This window comes from Aedes albopictus, chromosome 1, assembly GCF_035046485.1.
Source record: "Aedes albopictus strain Foshan chromosome 1, AalbF5, whole genome shotgun sequence".
Classification (NCBI taxonomy): Eukaryota; Metazoa; Arthropoda; class Insecta; order Diptera; family Culicidae; genus Aedes; species Aedes albopictus.
The window spans coordinates 257,973,296-257,998,296 of NC_085136.1; the positions used below are offsets into that span (position 1 = coordinate 257,973,296).

The following is a 25,001-nucleotide window of genomic DNA, read 5'->3' on the forward strand; positions in this document are numbered from 1 at the left end:
ATGTTGAAGAATCGGCCCTTGATCCTCAACCTGCACATTCTTTCGTCGATCCTGCTTACATCTGGATGCGAAATTATGAATTTTGAGTCATTGAACGATGAATTTGCAAGCAATTCTGAAAGTGGGGTCCCTAACGGAACCGGTTTCGACCTGCTACGTAGATGAAACAGGTCCATTCGTTTCGAAACTGTCCATATCAATGTATGTTGGAAACAAGATTCAAAATAGCGTGATGAACCATTTTCATGTTTTCACAAGTTTTTCTCAAATATATTAGGTTATTTCATGTTTCATGGCCACGGAACCAAATCTTCCTGGAACTCGTCTAAGAGTTTTTGCCGGAGTTCCTTCCCAGAAGTTTGTTTTTGGTATTTGTGGAATTTCAATTTCGAATTCTTCCAAGAGCTCTTGCTGGATTCTCTCCGTGATCGTCTTTGGAATTTCTCCATTATTTTTTATTGCAATTCCTTCTTTCTGGGACCCCTTAGGAGTTCTTTCTGGTAATCCTCCAGCAGTTTCTTTGGAAAACCCTCCATTTTTTTTTTAAATGAACAGCTTTCAGTAGTGATTTCTGGGAATCCTACCATCTGAAAATCCTCAAATCCTCTCCTTCCTTGTCGGTATTCGTCAGATATTCTCTTTATGAATCTTGCAGGAGTTTCTTCAGAGGTTTACTGCTAGTATTCCTCAAAAACTTTTTTTCTAGGAGTCCTCCAGGAGTTTCTATGAACCCTTCAGGAATTCCTGAAGATATCCTTAGATGAAAATCCTTCATCCCATCTCCAGAAGAAATCTTTCAATGTTGACAAAAACGGAATATTAGCTTGAAATCTGTAGAATTTTTTGAAATACTCAGCTCAAAACCGACAAAATGGTCACTTACACCCATTTGTATTTGGGTTCCTCAATTATGGGTCACTTTTTGTGTAGCTTAAAATATAGAATTCTGCGAATTTAAAATTGCTGCCCCCCCCACCTCTCTTCGCCACATCGTAACGCTTTTTTGTATGAAAGTTCTTAAATGTGTACACTCCGGATCAAAAGTTTGAGGTCACCCCCTCAAAAACATGTCATTTTTTTAGGCCTATATCTCCGCCAATTTGCGTCCGATTTCAAAACCCTAGGTTTCATTCATAAGATAATAAGTCAAAGAAACTTTGAACATGATTTAAATGAAACTTTTTCAAAAAAATTTGTATGTAAACTTAACCCAAAGTTTGTATGTAAACTTAACCCAAATTTTCTAAAAAACTTACGGCAGTGTCGCCGGAAATTGAGTCGACCAAATTTTAAGATGAGAGCGATAATATAACCCATTTTCTATTAGCTTTAAACTGCTTCTTACAGAACTTAGCTAAAAATCTAGAAAAAAAGTTATTAAGTAAATCAATCCTTGATGTCATCGACCAAAAGTTTGGGTCACTTTCGTAAAACATGGAAAAGTGATTTGGTGATATCTTCGTCATCTGTTGTTCAATTTAAATTCTTTTTAACTCATTTCAAAGATAATCAACTAAATTTACGTTTGATGTCTTTAACTTAACGTATTTAACGGTTTTTGTATATAAAAATATTATGTAAAGTTAACACATTTCACCACACTTCAAAAAATGAGGCAACTTTACGTTAAGTTTGAGTATGTAAATTTCAACAAATATGTGTGGTTCAATGTCTATGCAGTAAATATCATTCATTTTGTTTCAAATAAGCCAAGAAGAATTAAAAATGAATTAAAGATGACGAAGATATCAACAAATCACTTTTCCATGTTTTACGATAGTGACCCCAAACTTTTGGCCGATTCATCATTTTGAGGGATGACCCCAAACTTTTGGTCGATGACATCAAGGATTAATTTACTTAATAACTTTTTTTCATAGATTTTTTAACTAAGTTCTGTAAAAAGCAGTTGAAAGCTAATAGAAAATGGGTTATATTACCGCTCTCATCTTAAAATTTGGTCGACCAAATTTCCAGCGACACTGCCGTAAGTTTTTTAGAAAATTTGGCAACTTTGAGTTAAGTTTACATACAATTTTTTTATGAAAAAGTTTCTTTTAAATCATGTTCAAAGTTTCTTTGACTTATTATCTTTTGAATGAGACCTAGGGTTTTGAAATTGGACGCAAATTAGCGAAGATATGGGCCTAAAGTATGACATATTTTTTGAGGGGGTGACCCAAACTTTTGATCGGGAGTGTACATGCTCCCATTTCACCGTGTGTAAAGTGTACGCATAACGCCTCCACTTTTGCATCCTATTCAACATCATATGCGATCGTGTGTTGGCTGAGAATGCTGCACATATTAAAAGTTGACAAACAGTCAAAATTTGAAAATTTTTGATGCACTCTATGAAAAGTTGCAGCATGATGAACTTTTTTTGTGAAAGAACAAAAAAATTGCCGACCGCAAACATTTCGGCCACCCCCCATATGTTGGGGTCCAATGGACCCCAGGATCCCATAACGGACCTTCATTTTAGGTATCCTTTTGAGGGTTAAGAGGATTTTTTTTATCTGTATTAACGAGATTTTTAGCTCTGGGCTAGTTCATCTCGGGACCCACGCTTTTACTTCACTTCCGAAGGAAGAACTCACATTTTTTTGTGAGTATGCTGGGAGTGGGATTCGATCGCCAGGTCTACGGCGTGATAGTCACGTGCCTTACTCCGTCCAGAAGTCCCAGAAACTTGTGATCCCTTATATTTCCAACTAGAGTGTTGTGCGAGTTTGTATTCAAAATTTGTTCAAATTTTGTTGAGAAATAGGCAGTGTGCGATTATTTGAAGCCGAGATGAACTAGCCTAGGGTTAAAAATCTCGTTAATACAGACAAAAAAAAAGATTATTTGAACCCTAATTTCGCAGCTGGGGACAAACGGGTTAAAAACTTCAGAAAAAAATCTTGGAGAAGCTCTAGTATAAATCCCAGAAATAATTCCTGTAGAAACTCTTGGAGAAATTTCGGGAAGATCTTCTTGGAAACTTCCAAGAGAAACACCAGAAGGAATAGTGAAAAATCATTCATGAAGCGCCCTAGAAGGAACTCTTGAAAGAAAAATCTCCGAAAACTTCTGAAAAACATCCTGAGAGAAACTCATTTTGTGATCCCGGGATAAACAATATAGAGGAAATTCCTTAAAAGTTTGTTGGGAAAAACTCCGTGAAAAATTCTTCGATAAATTTTGGGAGCAATCTGGAAAAAAATCTGTGGGATCCCGAAAAAACTTCAGGAGAAATGGGTCGGACTTCAGGAATCCTGGAATCCCATGTAGAAATCCAGCAAACGATAGTTAAAATCTTTGAAAAAAATATCTCGTAGAAGAATCCTCGATGGATTCGAGATGTTCATGTGGATGGGGTTTGTAGCATGTTATAGAGAACATCTATAAATAACGTAATGCAAAAATTGTCCTTTCGTACCCCCTTTGTTATACATATTGTAGGAAACCAGTGACTGTGCTGAATGTCCCAGCTCACTAATATGTCGTGTCTTCCATCAGAAGGTAAAAAAAGAGTTGACATTTCTGTCCAAAAACAACTTGAATGTAGACACAAAAATCCTAAAATAAAAACTAACATCTTGTGCTTCCATCGGAGACATGGCTTTGACAAGGTATTATTCCTGTGCAAACATCTGTCATTTGGTTTTTATGTTCTTTTTCGTCATCGTAAAAAAATCTTACAAATTTCCGCACGACGCTTATTTTTCCCCTCCGGGAACTGATTCATCGGTCATCTCAAGTCTTAAAAAGTACGCTCTCAATGACGTTTTTGGCGCCAGCCCATGGGCATTCTTTATTCCCACTGTCCGCTAATAAAAGAAGAAGAGCCAATCATTTTAGTATAAAGATTGAGCTGCCCAACAACTTGCAAAAAAACTACACAAATTAGTATCTTGCTCTTCTACTTCGTTTTTGTCATCCGAAGGCATAGACCGTGTCCGCAACGACGACGACCGACGATCGACGACGGGAGGACACCTGTTTACCGAGATTAAAAATAACCCACTACAGTGTGGCAGATTTGTGTCCTTTTCGTGCGGTCCTCTTCGGAATGTCTTGATTTCTCGGCGCGATCGCTCGCTAACTGCTGGACCATGAAGGATGTTGCCATGCCCAACGCAATGGTAGGGGAGCGAGGGGTCAAAGTGACTCTCGAGCGAAACGAACAACGTTCGATTTTTGTTTGTTTCATCTTCCTCAGAGCTCAGAGGGAACCTCCGGTTCCCATCATGTCGTTGTTGATGGCGGAAAGAATGCCTCTCGCGACAGGCAACAGCGCAGCGCGCGCGGTGGACATTTTTCATGTGCGAGGCTCACTCATGTCGCACATCATAAATCCTCCGAATTGTGCGTGTAACGAACGCCAAGTAAGCGCCAAGGCGCGCGATCCGGTCGACATCAACGGAGAGAAAAAGTGAACGTTTTGTCCACCACCATCGGTGGTGGTGGAGGTGATAATGTCCATCACCGCGCAGCTAAGATATCCGTGGTGGTCTCGGGCAGTGGGATCAGGGAAAAATATGACCCCGATTTGTTTAAATCATGCCTTTTTATTGGGCCAATGGCAAATGCGTCATGTCGCCGGAGCAGCAGCAGCCCCAAAAGAGATGCTTTTAATTGAGTTCTTGATTTTTCCGCGCTCGGCAACACAAAGCCGGAACGGCGTGAAAATATTTTTTTTTCGGGGGATTTATAGGAACTGTTACGGCGGTGGAATGTGATAGAACGTTTCGTCACCGTCATGTGATAGAGGATATGATGTTTGGACGTTTTATACTCTGATGCAATGTGTATGGGGGATTTCTCATCTGAGCAAATGGTCAGGGTCAAGATTTACAACGTATTCGGCGATGATCGTACTTATGCCGGTGGTATCTTACCATTTGACTTAACAATGTCGTTTGGTTATTAAAGATCCAGTTCAACTCCGATTTTCTCACTTACTTATAATTTATGTTTATATGCTTGTTTTTTTTTTTTTTTTGTTTATCAAGTAATATTACATGTCAAGAGTTCTGCCCTTTAGGCACTTCAACTTTGATTAATCTTATATATCTTTTTTTTTGTTTTCTCTAGTTTTAATATTTAATTTAAATTTAACATTTCGGAGCACTACATTACATACATACATTTATTTGTTCAACATCATATTTAAGACAAGACATAATCAACAATAGTACGCCACAATACTCGGTTTGTGGCTGCCGCTCTCCATCCTCGGTCGCGCCAAATGCTCGTTAGGTCAGGCTCCACCTGGTCCGCCCATCGTGCTCTCTGCGCTCCACGCCTTTTTGTGCCAACCAGATCAGTTGCAAACACCAGCTTTGCAGGGTTGTTGTCCGGCATTCTTGCAACATGCCCTGCCCACCGTATCCGTCCAGCTTTAGCCACTTTCAGGATGTTGGGTTCAATGTAGAGTGCAGCGAGCTCGTAGTTCATCCTTCTCTGCCACACACCGTCCTTAGCACGCGTCGCTCGAAAACTCCGAGTGCTTGCAGGTCCTTCTCGAGCATGGTCCATGTCTCATGCCCGTAGAGGATTACCGGTCTTATTAGCGTTTTGTACATGGTGCATTTGGTGCGTGGGTGAATCTTTTTCGACCGCGGTTTCTTCTGGAGCCCGTAGTAGGCCCGACTTCCGCTGATGATGCGCCTCCGAATTTCACGGCTCACGTTGTTGTCAGCCGTCAGTAAGGATCCGAGGTAGATGAATTCCTCCACCACCTCGAAAGTATCCCCGTCTATCGTAACACTACTACCCAGACGGATCCGGTCGTTTTCGATTACCCACGAGTCCGACCTTTGCTGCTTCGCGTTTCAGGCGGGTTTACAGCTCTGCCACTGTTCCAAATGTTCTGGCAATAATGTCCATGTAGTCCTCAAAGCACACAAATTGACCGGATTTTGTGAAAATCGTTCCCCGGCTGTTGAGCCCGGCTCGTCACATCACACCTTCCAGAGCGATGTTGAATAGTAGGCATGAGAGTCCATCACCTTGTCTCAGTCCCCGGCGAGATTCGAATGAACCGGAAATTCTCACGCAGTTTTGCACACAGTCCATCGTTGCATTAATCAGTCTAGTCAGCTGCCCAGGAAAGCCGTTTTCGTCCATGATTATCCATAGCTCTGCGCGGTAGATACTGTCGTATGCCGCTTTGATGTCGATGAACAGGTGATGCGTTGGGACCTGGTATTCACGGCATTGCTGCAGGATTTACCGTACGGTGAAGATCTGGTCCGTTGTCGACCGGCCATCGATGAAGCCGGCTTGATAACTTCCCACGAGCTCATTTGTTTTAGGTGACAGACGACGGAAGATGATCTGGAATAACACTTTGTAGGCAGCATTCGAAATAGTGATCGCCCTGAAGTTCTCACATTCCAAATGGTCGCCTTTCTTGTGAATGGGGCAGATAACCCCTTCCTTCAACTCCTCCGGTAGCTGTTCGGTTTCCCAGATCCTGACTATCAGCCGATGCAGACAGGTGACTAACTTTTCCGGGCCCAGCTTGATTTGTTCTGCTGCGATACCGTCCTTACCAGTCGCTTTGTTGTTTTTGAGCTGGTGGATGGCATCCTTAACTTCCCTCAGCGTGGGAGTTGGTTCGTTCCCGTCCTCTGCTGCGCCAACATAGTCATATCCTCCGCTGCTTTGATCCCTTGTGCCTACATTCTTCTTCGCCATGCAGGTGTTCGTTGAAGTGCTGCTTCCACCTTTCGATCACCTCACGTTTGTCCATCAGGAGGCTCCCGTCCTTATCTCCGCCGAATTTGGCTTGCGGCACGTAGCCTTTGTGGGATGCGTTGAGCTTCTGGTAGAACTTACATGTTTCTTGTGAACGGCACAACAGTTCCATTTCCTCACACTCCGCTTCTTCCAGGCAGCGCTTTTTCTCCCGGAAGAGACGCTGCTTCCGCTTCTGTCTGTTTCGCTCCACATTCTGTCGGGTTCCATGCTGCAGCATTACCGTCCGCGCTGCGTCCTTCTCCTCCAGAACCGCTCTGCACTCCTCGTCAAACCAATCGTTTCGTCGACTCGTCGACTCCGTTCTACGTACCTAACAGTGCTCTCGGCTGCGTTGTTGATGGCTGCTTTGACTGTACTCCAGCAGTCCTCCAGAGGGGCCACATCGAGCACACTCCCGTCCGGCAACGCTGCCTCGAGATTCTACGCGTATGCGGTGGTGGCATCCGTTTGCTCCAGTCGCTCTAGATCGTACCGGGGCGGCGCCGGTACTGTACATTGTTAATAACGAAAAGTTTTGGGCGCAGTTTAACCCTCGAGCGATCGCGCTGTTGTATTTTGTACAACACGTTGAAAAAATCTCGCTTTTTGTACTCAGCATTAGCGTGGTGCTGACGCAGGTAGTCAACCGCGCGAATTACGGAAGGTTAACCATCATCAGGTAGTGATTAGAGTCGATATTAGCGCCACGATATGTCCTGACGTCGATTATGTCGGAGAAGTGCCGCCCATCAATCAGAACGTGGTCGATTTGCGATTCCGTTTGTTGTGGAGACCTTCAGTTGTAATGATACGGGAGGCTGCGCTGGAAGAAGGTGCTACGAATGGCCATGTTCTTGGAGGCGGCGAAAGCGATGAGGCGTAGGCCATTTTCGTTCGTTTGCTGGTGGGCGCTGAACTTTTCAATCGTCGGTCTGAATTCCTCCTCCTGGCCTACCTGAGCGTTTAGATCCCCTATGATGATCTTGACATCGTGGTTTGGGCAGCGGAGTGCCTTCTTCCGTCATGTACAATGATGGCTGCCAGAGAGCACTTTGGGAAATTGTTGAACGGTAAGAATGGAAGAACCTCAAGCAGAATTCAAATCGACAACAACGGGCAGGCTTTGGAACCTCCAACGCTAGCTGAAGTCAAGACAATCATTAGAGAAGTGAAGAACGAGAAGGCTGCTGGACAGGACGAACTCCCGGCTGAGCTTCTCAAGCACGGTAGTGAGCAGCTGTATCTACTCTTACACTGTATTATATTGAAGATATTTTTGATTTTAAGGCGGTGTACGATTAAGTGAAGAGAAACAACAAACAGTCTGGCTGTGAAAGACGCGTTCATACCTTTTAAGAGGTAGATAATGAGGATTGAATTGTCGATTAACGACCACGCTCAACGATCAAATCTGACTATACATGTCAATGGTTGCTACTCCGTGATTGATCTGAGCTGGTATCAATTGCACTGAGATCCAAATGAATAAGGGCTGGGACACTCCGCTTATTCTCAAGGTGCAATTCTAGCATCTCATACATTTTGGATCAATAACGGCGCCGGCCACGTCCATATAGTCAGTTGGGAAGGGAAAGGAATGTTAGAGTGTGCTGGTTGTTGCTACTGAAGACCGAGATCACCTCTGCATCCCCACTAGAGATGTAGTACCGGTAGTACCGGTACCGAAAATACCGGTATTACCGACCAATTTTTGGTACCGAAATACCGGTACTGACTGAACTTTGGTACCGGTATTTTCGGTACCGTGATATCTTTCCCGAAGTACTGAGTCCGGTCATTAGTATAGCCAATATGCAATGTGAATAAACGAACACATTTAAAACCAAGTACTTTCACAAACAAACATTTCATATTTGCTACCTTTCTGCAAATCCAGGATGTCATAGCAATGATTGGTTTAATGAACGTTGAATTTTGGAAATGGAATAGCATAGAATGAAACTTGTTAGATTAAGGTTTCTTGTTATTTCTTCAGTTTTTAGAATCCGTTGACAGCATCATCAAAGAAAAACCAGTTAAATATTTTTCTGTCTTCACTTTGCAGTTATCTATCTGATATTGGTAGATGTAAGGTTGTACCTGTATAATTTTAGACTGACCAAGATACTAACTGTGAAACTAAGCAGAAGCTAAAGAATAGCGCCAGAAATAGTTCCTTACAACTCATTTATTTCTATCTTTTTTATCTATCTATATTTTTTGTTTAATTTAGTATTTTCTGGTTAGCTTATTTGACATCCCTGAAAATCGGAATTCACAAATACCTGGTAAGTTGTAGATTTCCCGTGCAATATAGATTATTCTTAATTTAGTGAAAATTTTCCCAGTACCGGTATTTTACCGGTACTACCGGTACTGTAAGCCTCAATACCGAAATACCGTACTCACCAAACATGGTCGGTACTGCGATCCCTAAATCCCCACAACCAGCACGGACTGGGGTATTTGTTAAACGGAAAGGATGGGAGTTCTGGGAGTCGCCGTTGGGTCGGTGATGCGATCCATGGATAGGGGGTTATTTTATAGTGTTCGTAAGGTGATAGATTGTGTGGTGAATGAGGTGAATAAGGTCAAGCGGCACAGCACGCTTTGGTTGCATAACTTGTAGGCGTTATATACACTGTGCTGTGAGTGGAAGTTGGAAGGGAGGGAAACGACTTTTATTTCAATTCGTTTCTTGTTCTAGCGATGGCTATGAACATATGAATATACATGCGTTGTATATGTAGAGAAGAGAGAGAGAAAGAAAGTGGATAGAAAGATACAAAGTAGGATGAAAAGGGACGGGCCAGGGATTGAACCCATGACCTTCTGCATACGAATGAAGCGGTAGCCACTAGACCACCAAGCCCGTCTATGAGGATTGAACTGACGATTAACACCACAAAGACCAAGTAAATTACTGCTGGAAGTCAGCATCGGTACAACCGTGGCAGTTGTGACGGAGTGATGCTATGTATGGTGAAAAGTTTGAATTGGGGATGAATTCGTTTATCTTGGTACTCTAGTGACGTGCGATAATGAGGCTACCCGCCAAGATGAGAAGACGGGTTGTGATTGCGGATCTTTTTCGGTCTGCAAACCTGCTGAAATCCCTTAGGCTCCAAACGAAGACAAAACTCGCGTTACAGACTCTGATTCTTTCGGTCTATGACACGATCCGGCCATAAATCGTTAAGAGAAGTTGAATGGAGAGCCTTAGGAATCTTCGAACGTAAAGTGCTGCGAGCAATACTTGGTAGTAAACTGGAGGACGGCATCTGGCGGTGTCCCATGAACTCCGAATTGTTCCAAGTACATAAATAGATGGATACAATTAAGCTACTAAAACACGGAAGACTGCGGTGGGCTGGACATGTAGCTCGTGTGCCGGAGGAACGACAAGTTAAAATCATATTCAGCAGAGAACCAGGAAGGGGATGTTGGCTTCAGAGAAGGCCGCGCCCACGTTGAATTTGTGCAGCTGAGGAGGACCCAAGGACTCTAAACTTGGGCGGCGACTGAAACCGATTGAGACCACTGGAGGCAATTGTTTCATTCGGCGTAGACTAACCCGGTACAAGTTGTGATTCTTGATGGATCTACTACTTGATATGCATCTTCACCAATTCCAATCCGTCGCGTCGGTTGTCTCAAATTCAAACCAAGTTTCTATTTCGGTTCCACACCTCCGGAACTGTTTATAGAACCGAAACCGACAGGAACACTTGTTCCCTCACAAAGCATCGTCCGCGCGGGTCCGGAGTACATACATATGATGAAAAATGGCCAGCGATGGATGATGTTCGAGTCGTGCATGATTGCGTGGGTTTCGAGTGATATGATCAATCTCCGCGCGCGACAAGTGTTCCGCTGTAGATGGAAGCACACTTCTGGCGCGATTCGAACAGAACGAACCCCATGGTATTTTTAAAAATTGTTCGATTGTTATTATACGATCGCACGCCGGGTGCGCTATTTTGATTCGACGCGGTTGAATCATTTCGCGCATCACCCAACCCACGCACGTAATCCGCGAAGAACAGGCGGTAATATTTCCACTGTTGATAGGGCGTGCGTGACTGGTGGAAAACGGCGCGGTACCGCACCGCGATGTCAAAAGGTCGGAATGTTGCCATTGAACTGCGATGGCTACGATCAAAATCGAGCGGCTGCTGTTGCAACATTTGTATCGCCATGAATTAACCACTTTGGAACCCTTTCATGAGTTCTGGAGGAGGACGACGCACCGAAGAGACCAGCTGCCTGTTGCCAACAGGGCAGAATGGCAGCGTTGCCATACATTCCTGATTTGTTCTGCTTCAACTTTCAAGTATCTGAGAGACACAGACATTGCAGACAACATTTGCCTGGAATTTGCAAGGTTCTTCATATACTACATACGCGATTCAGACTATTCTGAGAAAAACAAATCAAAGAACATTCAGATTTTTAAAAAATTGACTGGGCTGGCATCCCTGCAGACGCAGAGTATGGCCGCGTACCGCTTCCATCAATCGCTGCGTTGACAGTTTTATGTCGCTCACAAAGCTGGAGGGATTTCCCGCTTTGGTGGAGACATTTGTTTTCCAAAATATATGAATATGGAACGAAGCTATTCAAAAGTGAGTTTGTTGCACCAAACTTCGAGGTAACGTACACCAAGCTTGTTTTGAGTAGCTACAATCGATGTTTAGGTTAGGTTGCTTCTGCATGGAAAAGTGTATACACAGTGACACCGCAGACAGACGTTCAAGTTTGACTCAGCAGCTTGTGTAAAAAACATGGCCGCCACAAATTGCCAAGTGGCAATCAGCGAACAGATGGCGTTAGCGACGTTCATATTCAATCGCTGCCTCACATGTGCGTTGCGACCAACAACTGTCACCACGGTCGTCTTCCAGCCGGATGGCGGGAAAAGACCGCACGTGTTGCACGCTAATAATGTTTCCACATAATTTGTGCAGAGTAAATGACTTTTATTTAATGTCTAAAATCTTTTGCACAAATCAGGCCAAACATGTCTAAAGGTCCTATCTGCAGAAGAGAGGCTCTCTTTGGTTTCCCTCTCTTCCGTTAATATCTCAGCTGTTTATTTGTATTATGATTGTCTCCTTGCATTGAACGATGGTCAAAACAATCGTCTTTTGATTTGTACTGCAAAAATAGTTGAAAAGTGTATCATTACATTGCAATAATTGAAAGAGAAAGTGAACAAAGAGAGACTCTCAAATGCAGATAGGACCTATTGAAATGTTTGGCCTGAAATTAGCGCAGGACTCTTGTAAAATAGTTTACACATTATTACTTTTATTTTACATATATTTGCTTGAATAAAATTGCATTTGGATGAACTTCACTAGCATTGGGAAATCTTTGTGAATGTGACGCAAATGTAGGAATGATTTTGACAGTGTTTGTTTTGATTTTATTTTTCGGTGGGTGGTGAATTGGGTGGTAAGTAAGCGGCTGGAAGCACGTGGTTTCTCAAACTGTCAATTGCACGCGACTGCACTGTGGCAATCGGTTGCCTAGGTGTCGCTAGTGAAAATTTACATAGAAAATTTGAATAAATTTGTTCGAGCTAGAACGTCTGTCTGCGGTGACACCATCTAGTCCAGTGTGAGTATTGCTTCAAGTAAGGGAAATGCTGGGAAAAGGTCCAGCTTTGCATATTAGCTACCGTGCGGCTCCATCTTGCCATTCCCAAAAAAATGTGATTTATTCTGTATAAGGAGTGTATCGCAAATTAACTGTAAATGTTCAGGATGCTCTATCTCGAGGCATGTTTGGTCTTATCACTTCGGTTCTTCCATCAAATCTTCACAATATAGTCAAATTTAGAATGGCCTGAAGAAATTTGAAAAATGTTTAGTATTATTGAAAATATAGTTGAATGAATGCATCTCACAGATTAAAGCTTTGGACAAATTGCTGTTTTTAATGCAAATAATTTTTAAGCGTTTCCATAACCTGTAGTGAATAAAATATGTACGGTGAAAAACTCCAAGTTTAAACGTTTTATATTACACTCTTCAAGTTTTATACAATTTCTCTAGTAGAACCCCCAGGGTTCAAATCTAAGTCTGCTCTTAAAATCCTTTGTAATTCCCATTACCCTAGCCCCTTTTGGACACTTTTAGCCCCGTCTTCGATACTCCTTAATCCAATGTGGGCCATCCGTGGACAATCCTTCTCCTTTGAGTCACACTTTGGCTCCTTTTTGCCATTCATTTCCTTAACTCCCTTAACCCTCTAATACCCAACCCCGCCTTTAGATGGGGTATACACTCATTGCACAATTATGGGTCACACACAATTATTAGTCACTTTTCACTTTAATAGAAAAATACTAGTTAATTGCAAGCTTTTGTTAGCCATTATCACTATACGTATCGCACACGGGCTTATACGTCAAAATATACATATTTTCGATATTTCTTTGTTGGGCGCAAAACCATCTGTCAAAGTAACGCTTCGATTGTGAATGTCGGAAAGTCCGTGCGCTGCTTTCGTAAGCTCTGTAAAAGCGAGCTTCAGTGATTTTCAAATGCAAAATGGTATCGTCACCAAAATAAAGGTATTATTTACGTTCTAAATGTATAAATTCATGTGACTGCAGCTTATTAAAGCTTATTTCAGGCAAAATTGAAGTGACTCATTATTGTGCCAAGGAACGCCGAAAATCACACAATTATGGGTCACTTTTTGTGCAGCATAATATTGACAGTTCTGTGTACATGGGTATTGCATACTTTTAGGCGTTTATCGGTGGTTGTGTTGAGGATTTTGTCCCAATTTTGAAAAATTGATTCCAAATCGCGAAAACACGCTCCGTTAAGAGGTTTGAGACCAGTTTTAGTTTCTACTATAATTGATCTATCGAGAAGTGATCATTCATTGAAAAAATAGATAAAACATTATCGTTGAGCCAATTCCTCTTGAGTGACCCATAATAGGCAACAAATTGACCCATAATTGTTACACAGCCAATTTTGACCCATTATTGTGGTTTTCATTGTTCACCAATATTTTAGTAATTTTCACCATCTTAAGTGAATTTTACAAGCAAATTTTTATATAAAACAATAAAAAGGAGTTTCAATCAAGAGAATATAAAATAAAAATAATGAAAATGTTATTTTTGTATGAAAAACGATTCATATTATGAAATGATTGTTCCTTGTGTGATCCATAATTGTGCAATGAGTGTAGTTTGAGCATTTTTGTAATTTTTGTTTCGTGGAAAACCATTTTTTTTATATTTTTGGCTGATATTTAGGACTGTTTTGTATATCTCAAAAAAGTGTTTGGTGTATTTTAAAGCGTATTTACATTTTTTAAAAATCAATGAAAAATTGATGTTTTAGTCACCTTCTAGAAGTCATTGTTTATTTTGTATTGAATCGCTACAAATAACATATTTTTAATTTTTCCCAAATCATTCTATCTTAGTGTTATAGTTTAAGGGAATCGAATACACTCTAAAATTATTTTCCTTAAAATTACACGGAAAATAAAATTTTCTATGAAAAACATTTAAAATAAAAATATTTTGACAATAGTCATAAAATCTCAAAATGTTTTCATCTCAAAAAATCCGTACCCCAAATAGGCTTCCAGAAAAAATATAAAACTGTGGGGATGTTCAAAAATAAAAATTAGAAAAATCGAAAACTGAAACTCACGAAATCGAGAATAAAGAAGAATCATCTTCCAAAACATCGATTTTAGATGACGAAAAATGATATTTAGATCAAAATCAAAAATTTGGGTATTAGAGGGTTAAGACCTCCGTATGCTCCTTTAATCCCGCTTCTGTTCTCGCTTCCTGAGACCCCCCTTAGTATACTTTCCTTAAGACCTTAAATACCTTTAAGTCTTTCTGTTGTTCCTCCTCCTCCCTAAAATCCTCTTACACTCCTTTTTGCCCTTCGCATCCCTAGATCTTCTAGACACCTCCTTTTGATTGTGGAGTGATATGGAACAAGGTGCGACCTTCGGTGATCACTTCATAATCCCAAAAAAAACTTTAGCAGATGAATAAAAAACAAATGCCAAGCATCCATAAGGTAAAACAGAGATAGATTAAATAGGAACTGCATTCTCAAGACCACGTACTCCTACACCCAGGTTTTTGTTGATTTTTTTTTAAATCTCACGAATAATACAATTGGATTTCCACCAAAAATTCTTCCAGTAAAAAACGCTGACAAAATTACACCGAGTACTTTTGCTAAAAAGAAATGAAATTACTTCAAGACATTCAGAAAATATCTTTCCCATGACTGTTCCAAAGAAATAAAGATCGGCCGATCAAGATCCCTCGATGATATTTAGACGAAATTTCTCTGCGAAGTATAACGGGAACTCCTCTTAAACATTTATAACAGATCTTCACTGGACCCCAATGAGTTTTTGAAGGGATGAGGTAGAAATATCCCAAAGGATTCTGAAAGTATTCAGGAAGTGTTTCTCAAAGAAAAATCTTTAAAAAAAACAGGTAAAACTCAGCAGAAAATAGTATTTATAGAATTGATCTCTACAAGGCACCCAGAACAAGTTCCTTTGAGGAATTGAAACGGAACCACTCGAGGAAACTTTAACTCATGGCATTCCAAAAGCAGTAATTCACATATATCCGGAAGAAACGTTTTCAAAGCATTTAGAAGACGTTATAGAACAGCTAAGTTACATTTTTAAGTCTTATTAGTCTTGGAGAGGTTCTGAAACCCGTAATAAAACCAAAGCTGTGTTATTTTGGTTTTATAATGTTTTTAAACGCCTCCGAGAGTGCATTCAACTTTAAAATGTTGCATAAGAGGCATCCGCAAGCAGCAATTTTAGATAATTAGTTTTGGGGAGGTTTCGAGAACCATTATAAAACCAAAAATGTTTCAGTTTGGTTCTAAGGGCCGTCTCGAATTCAGTTAACTTGAAAATTTCGGCAAATGTCTCCACCTTCGAAATCAAAATTGGGATGAGATAGAAATGCCCTTCTAGATGTAAAGATTATAGCTTTACAAACAGCTGTTTTAACTCCCTCAGGAAACCACTTACAAACCCCTCTGAAACCACCCGAAAGAGATCCCTCTGAACATCCTTGACAGCTCATTGGAAGCATGCTCAAACTCAAAGAAACTCCTGAGGCGCCATGAAAGCCACCGAAACGACCTGAAGTCTTTGGGAAGCCCTTATAGCTGCCAAAAAGCCTGAAACCTTCAGAAACTCCTCTGCAGCTGACCTCACTGACATCCCCTGAAATTCTCATGAAGCCCACTGAAAATCACCTATAGGCCCGCTAAAACCCAAAAAAATCTCTAACAAACTCTTCGAAACTCTTTGATATCACGTGATACGCACTGTAACCTTCTGAAATCCTGGAACCATTCAAATCCTCCTGAAACCCATTGAAAACCCCTGAGACCCACCGAAAATCCCTGAAACTTCCTGAAGTTGTAATCCCCCTGAAAGCCCTTGAAACCCCCAGAAATATTGATGTAAGCCAACTGAACCCGTTTTAAATCCCGCTGAAACCACTCTTCTTCCACACTTCCACAGTTATTATTTAAAGAGCTTTCTTTGCCTGCCATTGCATGAATTTGTATATTGATAGGCAAGTACAATGATACACGATGCCTAGAACGGGAATCGAACCCGCTGTCTTCGCATTGGCCATCCATAGCCTTAACCACTAGGCTAACTGGAGACCCAACCACCCTGAAACCACTCAATACACCTTGAAACCCATGAACCCTATTACCTCCCCTCAACTGATCTGAAATGGCCCTCTCTAGTTCCTCTTGACCAACATTTGAATTTGATAATCTAGGGTTCAAATTTGAGTCTGCTCTTAAAGTCCTTTGACATTTTCATTGCCATAGTCCCCATTTGGGCTCCTGTAGCCACCTCTTTCCTACTCCTCAATCCACTGTTAGCCTTCCGAGAAGCCATCCTTTTACTTTAAGCCACACCCTTCGTATACTTTCAGAATCGTTCGACGTTATCCTTTGAAAGTTTTAAAGTGACATTTTTAAGTCCAGAAGTCTTAGAGAGGTTTCAAAGACCGTAATAAAACTAAAGCTGTTTTATTTTAACAGTCTAATGATTTTAACTTAGAAAGCATCCAAAAGTAGCAATTCGAAGTCCATTTGGTTTTGAGGCGGTTCTCAAAACGTTTTGAGAACCATCTTAAAACCAAAATTATCGGTGAAGGTACATAGAACTTATTGAGGTTCGAAATTGGTATCTTCGTGATTTCAAATATTGTTATATCTCTAAGAAATCCGAATACGGAGAATGGATACCAAACTGTCTTTGGAAAGGAGACATCTCTAATGACATTTTGAGTTTTAAGAGAGTTATAAATAATGAAAATAGGATTTAAAACCAATTTAAACCAAGATTATACTCGGAGTGCTACTAGACTAAACTATGAGTAAACTATCCATAGGAATTCTGGAAGCTTAACTACAACATTTTGTTAGGCTCAAGTGTGCTATAGTTACTCCAGCAGTATACACTACAAAACACAATCCCATCCAATCAAAACTAATCCTGCAAATTCTCACCCCACGAGCACATTAATAGCCCTCCTTCAACACCACTTCAAAAACTGGCGATTGGCTCAAATCTTCTGTTTATTGCACCGATAAACGCTGGCTGCCTCAAGTGGCGGCAGCGTCGAATATTCGCCGCGCATCACTTTGATTTCATTCAGCTCGTTCGAACTCGTTGCTCCCAACTATGTATGATCTCTACCAGAGAAGCGCACGCTTATTCCACCGCTCCGCGAGAAGTGGATTATCGCTGGCTTTCCGTCCTTATGGTGATGTCAGCAGAAATTGAAGCGTTCCCAACTCAGGTACTTAGAGTGTGCTTGGAGTGTGTACCTTTGCTACAGGAAATTACAATTTCCCTTCAGTAGATCTAAATTGGCCTGGCAAATTTCTTGGCAGGTGTCATGTTGGGCTAAAAATACTCGTTCGGCTCGATCCAACAACACTGCACTGCTGACTGCAGCCGGTGCGCGCTGGTTAAGTTAACGTAAGAAGTAAATCGTAGAAAGTAGAAAAAGGAGAAGACAGAAAATTCAAGATGAGTAATGAAAAAGAATAAAAGACAGAAGTTAGCAGATAGAAAACAACAAAAAAGAAGATAGAAGATAAAATAGAAAAAATAGAAAAGAGAAGATACTAGAAGAAGATGACTGAGAAAGGCATAGGACAAAAAAGAAAAGATAGACGATAGAAGACAGACCATAGAAGATAGAAGACTAGAAGACTAGAAAACTAGAAGACTAGAAGACTAGAAAACTAGAAGACTAGAAGACTAGAAGACTAGAAGACTAGAAGACTAGAAGACTAGAAGACTAAATGACTAGAAGACTAGAAGACTAGAAGACTAGAAGACTAGAAGATTAGAAGACTAGAAGACTAGAAGATAGACGATAGAAGATAGAAGATAGAAGACTAGAAGACTAGAAGACTAGAAGACTAGAAGACTAGAAGAACAGAAGACAAGAAGACTAGAAGACTAGAAGATAGAAGATAGAAGATAGAAGATTAAGGATAGAAGATTGAAGAAGATTAAAGATGGAAGATAGAAGATAGAAGATAGAAGATAACAGATAACAGATTGGAGATAGAAGATAGAAGATAGAAGATAGAAGATAGAAGACAGAAGATAGAAGATAGAAGATAGAAGATAGAAGATAGAAGACTAGAAGACTAGCAGACTAGAAGACTAGAAGACTAGAAGACTAGAAGACTAGAAGACTAGAAGACTAGAAGACTAGAAGACTAGAAGACTAGAAGATTAGAAGACTAGAAGACTAGAAGATAGAAGATAGAAGATAGAAGATAAAAGATAGAAGGTAGAAGACAGAAGATGGAAGATGGAAGATGGAAGATGGAAGATAGAAGATAGAAGATAGAAGATAAAAGATAGAAGGTAGAAGACAGAAGATGGAAGATGGAAGATGGAAGATGGAAGATGGAAGATGGAAGATGGAAGATAGGAGATAGAAGATAGAAGATAGAAGATAGAAGATAGAAGACTAGAAGACTAGAAGACTAGAAGACTAGAAGACTAGAAGACTAGAAGACTAGAAGACTAGAAGACTAGAAGACTAGAAGACTAGAAGACTAGAAGACTAGAAGATAGAAGATAGAAGATAGAAGATAAAAGATAGAAGGTAGAAGACAGAAGATGGAAGATGGAAGATGGAAGATGGAAGATAGAAGATAGAAGATAGAAGATAAAAGATAGAAGGTAGAAGACAGAAGATGGAAGATGGAAGATGGAAGATGGAAGATGGAAGATAGGAGATAGAAGATAGAAGATAGAAGATAGAAGACTAGAAGACTAGAAGACTAGAAGACTAGAAGACTAGAAGACTAGAAGACTAGAAGACTAGAAGACTAGAAGACTAGAAGACTAGAAGACTAGAAGACTAGAAGACTAGAAGACTAGAAGACTAGAAGACTAGAAGACTAGAAGACTAGAAGACTAGAAGACTAGAAGACTAGAAGACTAGAAGACTAGAAGACTAGAAGACTAGAAGACTAGAAGACTAGAAGACTAGAAGACTAGCAGACTAGAAGACTAGAAGACTAGAAGACTAGAAGACTAGAAGACTAGAAGACTAGAAGACTAGAAGACTAGAAGACTAGAAGACTAGAAGACTAGAAGACTAGAAGACTAGAAGACTAGAAGACTAGAAGACTAGAAGACTAGAAGACTAGAAGACTAGAAGACTAGAAGACTAGAAGACTAGAAGACTAGAAGACTAGAAGACTAGAAGACTAGAAGACTAGAAGACTTGAAGACTAGAAGACTAGAAGACTAGAAGACTAGAAGACTAGAAGACTAGAAGACTAGAAGACTAAAAGACTAGAAGACTAGAAGACTAGAAGACTAGAAGACTAGAAGACTAGAAGACTAGAAGTCTAGAACACTAGAACACTAGAAGACAAAAAGACTAGAAGATAGAAGATAGAAGATGGAAGATAAAAGATTAGAAGATAACAGATTAGATAGAAGATTTATGCAATATTTGAAACAGTCACAATTCCGTACAGCTTAACACAGCAAGTCGTCCACCCAAAAATATACAATTTAAAACGAATAAATCAACATTCTTCCCGAAGGGAACACTTTTGAGTTTGCATCCTTGCCAGCCAAGCCGAAGAGCAACGCGACCAAGTTCGCCTGCAAAAGTGCACTCGCAAACGGCCTCGCTGACGTACATTCGGTGTAATTTATTGTACAATTTGTCATTTGCAAGACCGAAAAAACATAGATACTTTCTCTCCCTCTCTGCTGGTCTCTGGTCTTTGGTCGTCAGGCTTGGACTTGGTGCCAAAGATGGGACCGGGTCCAAGACTCACAGTACCCAGTCAGTCATCTCTCTTTCTTCTGTGTAGCAAGGGAACTATTATTAGTGCATGTGGCGGGTAGTTCGGTTTGGTTCGGTCCAGCTTTCGACCGTTAGCAGCTACATTTATATTCTGTTTACCACCTGTCTCGGGCGCCGCAATCCCACTGCCTTGATCTCCGGACCGAGAAAAATATAATGAACGATCAAAAGATGTAGGTACAGTTCGTGTTCGATAACTGGAAGCGTTTTTACATATGTTTATCTTGCTATTGTAAGCACAACGACAATAACTTCGGCTCTGTAAGGTGTTATTGACATCTGAGCCTTCATGGAAAATGAAAATGGAACAAGTCTCTTTTTTAGACTGTAACTGCCAGGCGTCCAATACCAGATATTTGTTTTCAAATGCATTCCAATTACACTTAGAAAAAAAAACATCGCATCAAACGTTAAAAACATCGCATAGTAGTTTTTTTTCCTATTTGATACATTTTTTACGCATTACGGACTAAATTTTTGCTGTGAAGTGCATAAATTTACTGGTTTGACGTTTGAACGTCACCGTTATCTAGATGACTCTTGAAAAAAAAATATTTTTTAACATCAGATTGCAGATAACTTTTATAACCCATGTAGATAACTCTTGTAGCTATTGAACGAAGCTTTAGATCAGTTTATGCACTCGAACAACAATCCTCTAACTGCAACAGCTTTTCTCTTATCACACCGCTATCCATCTCAAAGAAACGTCAACGTCGGTGCGATGTTTTCCGAATGCTCAATTATTGTGATGCGATGTTTTTCAGAAGCAATTTGCTTGCTTTGCTTCATTCTGCAGTAACTTACAGCTTTTTGACGTTTGTCACTTATCCCAAGTAACATTTTTTAAGACTAATTAGCCTTGTAGAGGATTTGAGAACCGTCATAAAACCTCATACCTTTTATTTTAGTTTTATGATAATTCTTAGAACTTCTTGTAGTCTATTTGACTAAAAAGTTATCGGTGTTTAAAACGCAAGCATGTTGCACTTATCGAACGTCAACTGTAGCTACCGTACAACATCTGCGAATCGTTTTATTTCATGTCCATTCAGAAGACGCACATTACCGACAGTGGTGGTGGACCCCTCGGTCGAAATCGACTCGTAAATTTGGGTGTGAAAATTGTCACCCTTTCGATTCTTCCCCAGAGCTGAGAGCTGGTCGCTCGCCGTTCATCACGCTTGGCCTCACTGACTGCAGCAGCACAGCACGATGCAGGCTGGCAGCAGAGCCAATTCGAATGATGAATAAAATTCCTAACAATTTCTGAATAGTTTTCACGCTTGCCTCGGTCGGTCCTGTCCTGGCTGCTGGCAGGCAACAAGAATGGCGCAATAATTCGGTCAATATCCATGGCAGCTCAAGTGTGGATTTTAAAGTGCCATGCGGCTCCATTGCATTGCATTGGCCCCTTGATCGTTGTTGATGTTGGCATCGGGATCATTAGAAGAGAGGCAGGCAACCGGCGTCGAAAAGACAAAGATTACGATCGGCTCAAGGAAGGACAGGGTGAAAACATCTTAATTTCGGATCCTCCAGAATCGTGAAGCGTGACGCGTGATCGGACCGGGGAGGAATTTTAATTAAACCTTCCCTCTGGTCTGTGTACCAACCTACCTATGTAGGTATGCAGCTACTACTTGTGTCATCGTCATCCATCCATCGCTGCTGGTTGCTGGCTGCCGGTGCATCGCTAAATAGTATTTTAATTACCGACAGGAATTAGAAAATGTTGATGTGCACGCGATTCGGGATGAGGCGATCAACAGTTACATAACCTGACACGATGAGGATGGTAGCACGGAAAAAACATGTTTTGTAATCATAATGTTCCAATGCTTTTTAACTGAAAGCTCTTTGAATGTAAAAATTGCAGTTCATACACCGCTACCCGTCAAAACTAAAACATCAACAGCAGGACGGTGTTTTCTTGTACATATACGCTTTTGTTGCAATGCGATATTTCCTCCAAGTGAACAATGGCTGCAATCTGCTGGCTTTAGCAACTCTTTGACGTCTGTCAGTTGCGCCAGTCACAGATAACTTACGTTATTACGAAAAAATATTGGAGCACTACAAATGCATATTAAAATATAGCATATTATAGTGGAACCTTACAAATGCGTAATAAATTAGGACATCACATTTGGACAAATATAACACAGAACAGATATTTTGCCCTGTTACCCTATTAGATAACAGTTTCCAATGACAGGATGACGAGGTTTCATAAATGTTGTTGTTCCATCAGTCAATCCTGTAATCGTATGTTCTTTGGCAGGTTGCCTTTTGTTCGCAGCATTGGTTGCTTTCATAGCTTGAGTTTTGTCTAGGATTTTTCATTCCTAAGGGGGCATCCCGATTCCAGTTTCATCACTAGAGTTCTATAACTTGAAGGTTGTGCCAGGGAAAGGTTTACATCTCTAGTACTTAATCGTGGCCCGAAATGGCCTGAATGTTGGCAATCGAAACAGGATTGCGGGCCTCCATTCTGCCAGAACCCTATAAATGTGCATTAATACAAGGGGAATATTTACAAGTTAAAATACAACATTTAACACGAAAATAAAACTTGTAATAACGTTTATCCAAAAAAAAACTGGTTTTCTCAGTCTTGGACTTATCAAAACGGGTCGTTATGCTTTGCCCGACGTTTCGGCTCTTTTATTGGACCTTTTTCAAGAAGATAGCTGTCAACCGGCGAATTTCAATGTAACGAGGAACGGTTGGCTGCTATCCCCTTGAAAAAGACCCAATAAAAGAGCCGAAACGATAATAAGTCCAAGACTGAGAAAGCCAGTTTTTTTCGAAGTAACGAAATTTCCAGTCGTACTAATCCAGCACTGACGTTTATCCTAGAACAAATTTTGATGTAAAATCTGTGTCAACTGTCAAAAACCAAATACGTTGCTCACTGTTCCTAAGTAACATTTTTTCGTCAAATATATTAGACGAGGTTCTTACAACTACACGAGGTTCTTACAAACCAAAATGAAAGGTATTAGGTTTTATGCCGGTTCTCAAAACCTCTACAAGACTAATTCAGTCACAAATTTTAAAAACGACGTATAATCAATGGTGCAGCATTGTTCATACGTCGTTTTCAAAATTTATTACTGAATTGGCCATTAAAATGTTACTTGGGTGGCCATTTATACTTGCTACAGTAACTGTTGTCTGAAAGAGATTGTTTACGTTTGTAAGTTGCACTTATACGTTATGAAAGCGATCGTTTTTGAAAGGACGATTGGTAGTGTTAATACACATGTCGTATGTTAGCATCTTGGTAGCCATGATGATGATGATCGTGGACGTGTTAGTGGAATACTTGTAAGTAAAAAGAAAATCAGGTTAAGTAGGTACTGTTCCTGGATGCAAATTCTTAGTGGAATTAAAAGGCACAGTACATTACCCAATTTTCTTTTAAATTATCTTTTATCTGTGGTGCAGTTATCGAACTTCATTCGGTATATTGGAACGTAAACATGCTGCAGTTATCGGACGTCTACTGTATAGATCTAAGGCAATGTCCATTTGAAATCTTGATGAAGAAAATCACTTATATCTCAGACATGCTATAATAATCAAAAATGGTTGGGCCCTCAAAACAACGCTAATATATAGTACTTTCAAGGAAAAATATCATTAAAATTATTTAATTTAATTTGTCATGAATTTTCTCCCTTTTTGTCTTATTAACCTTCTTAAAACGGTAGAAAATTTTAGCATCAACCTTTTCGGCATGATTGTGTCACAATTTGGTAACTTCTGTAGTGTCCTCAGACCCTCTACCAGTCTGATTAGAATTCCAAAGAAACGTTGTCAAACATTTCGCTTCTTGCGAAATTAAGAGCAATTCAGTGAATTCAGAAGAGGCGAAATTTGAGGTTTTTTTCGTTAATAAACACTATCCATCTGTGATGAAACCACTAAACAGGCTTTCGTGGTAGCTCACCAAAATAGTTCAAGCCTCTACAGATCCCTCGTGAGCATTTTTGAAGACCAGCACGCGATTCTTCCCGAGCAGAAGAGAATAACAACAGCATAACAAATTGCGTTATTTTGGCAAAATAACTGCATAATGGAATTAGTATTTTTTATGTTATTAACATAACATATTGAGTTATAAACTTGTCTGTCATAAGCGGCAAAATAACAAGTCACATAACAAAAATTTGTTCCTGGAAAATCAATCCAATAACATGTTTTGTTAGTGTCATTAACAACTTAATAACAGTGAATTTGGGAAATGTTACAATAACAAATTTTGATATTAATAAGTTATTGATAACATTCCGAAAGCAAAATTAGTTATGATATCAAACGATCGCATTTGCTGTTGAATATGATGCTAAAGTGAAGGCGATATGCGTACACTTTACTCGTGGTTAAATGGAAGCAAGTACGCATATGGCCTCCACTTTAGCATCCTATTCTACAAGTCTACATCATATTTGACTTCGTGATGGCTAAGAATGTTATACATATTTATACCAACATGTGAGAAGGGCGGAACAATCATTGCGAACTTCGGTTTCCCTCTTCCCTCATAGGCGCATTTTCAACTACTCGTGTAATTTTCTACCACAAATAGGTAGATCCGACTTCATCCTCTGGAACGACAGGTAAACATGTGAATAAAAAAACAAAAACATTTCTGAAAAATCCCATTCAAAACCATCTACAAGTTTGGATTCAGCTATCTGTATTAGATTCGTTCAAACAAGTTTACTCAATAAGTTTGACATTTTTATCATTGAAATTCTCATGTCAAAGATGGAATCTGGAACGTCCTTTTCAAATCGCACCTTTAATATCGTCTGCTATGTTCTCGTTTTGATGTATG

At 40.2% G+C, this 25,001-nt stretch overlaps 1 protein-coding gene across 6 annotated transcripts in view; it reads left to right on the forward strand.

Annotated features, from left to right (window-relative positions):
* LOC109400433 (filamin-A) overlaps positions 1–25,001 on the forward strand; it is a 365,952-nt gene that overhangs the window by 254,398 nt on the left and 86,553 nt on the right. The window lies entirely within an intron of this gene.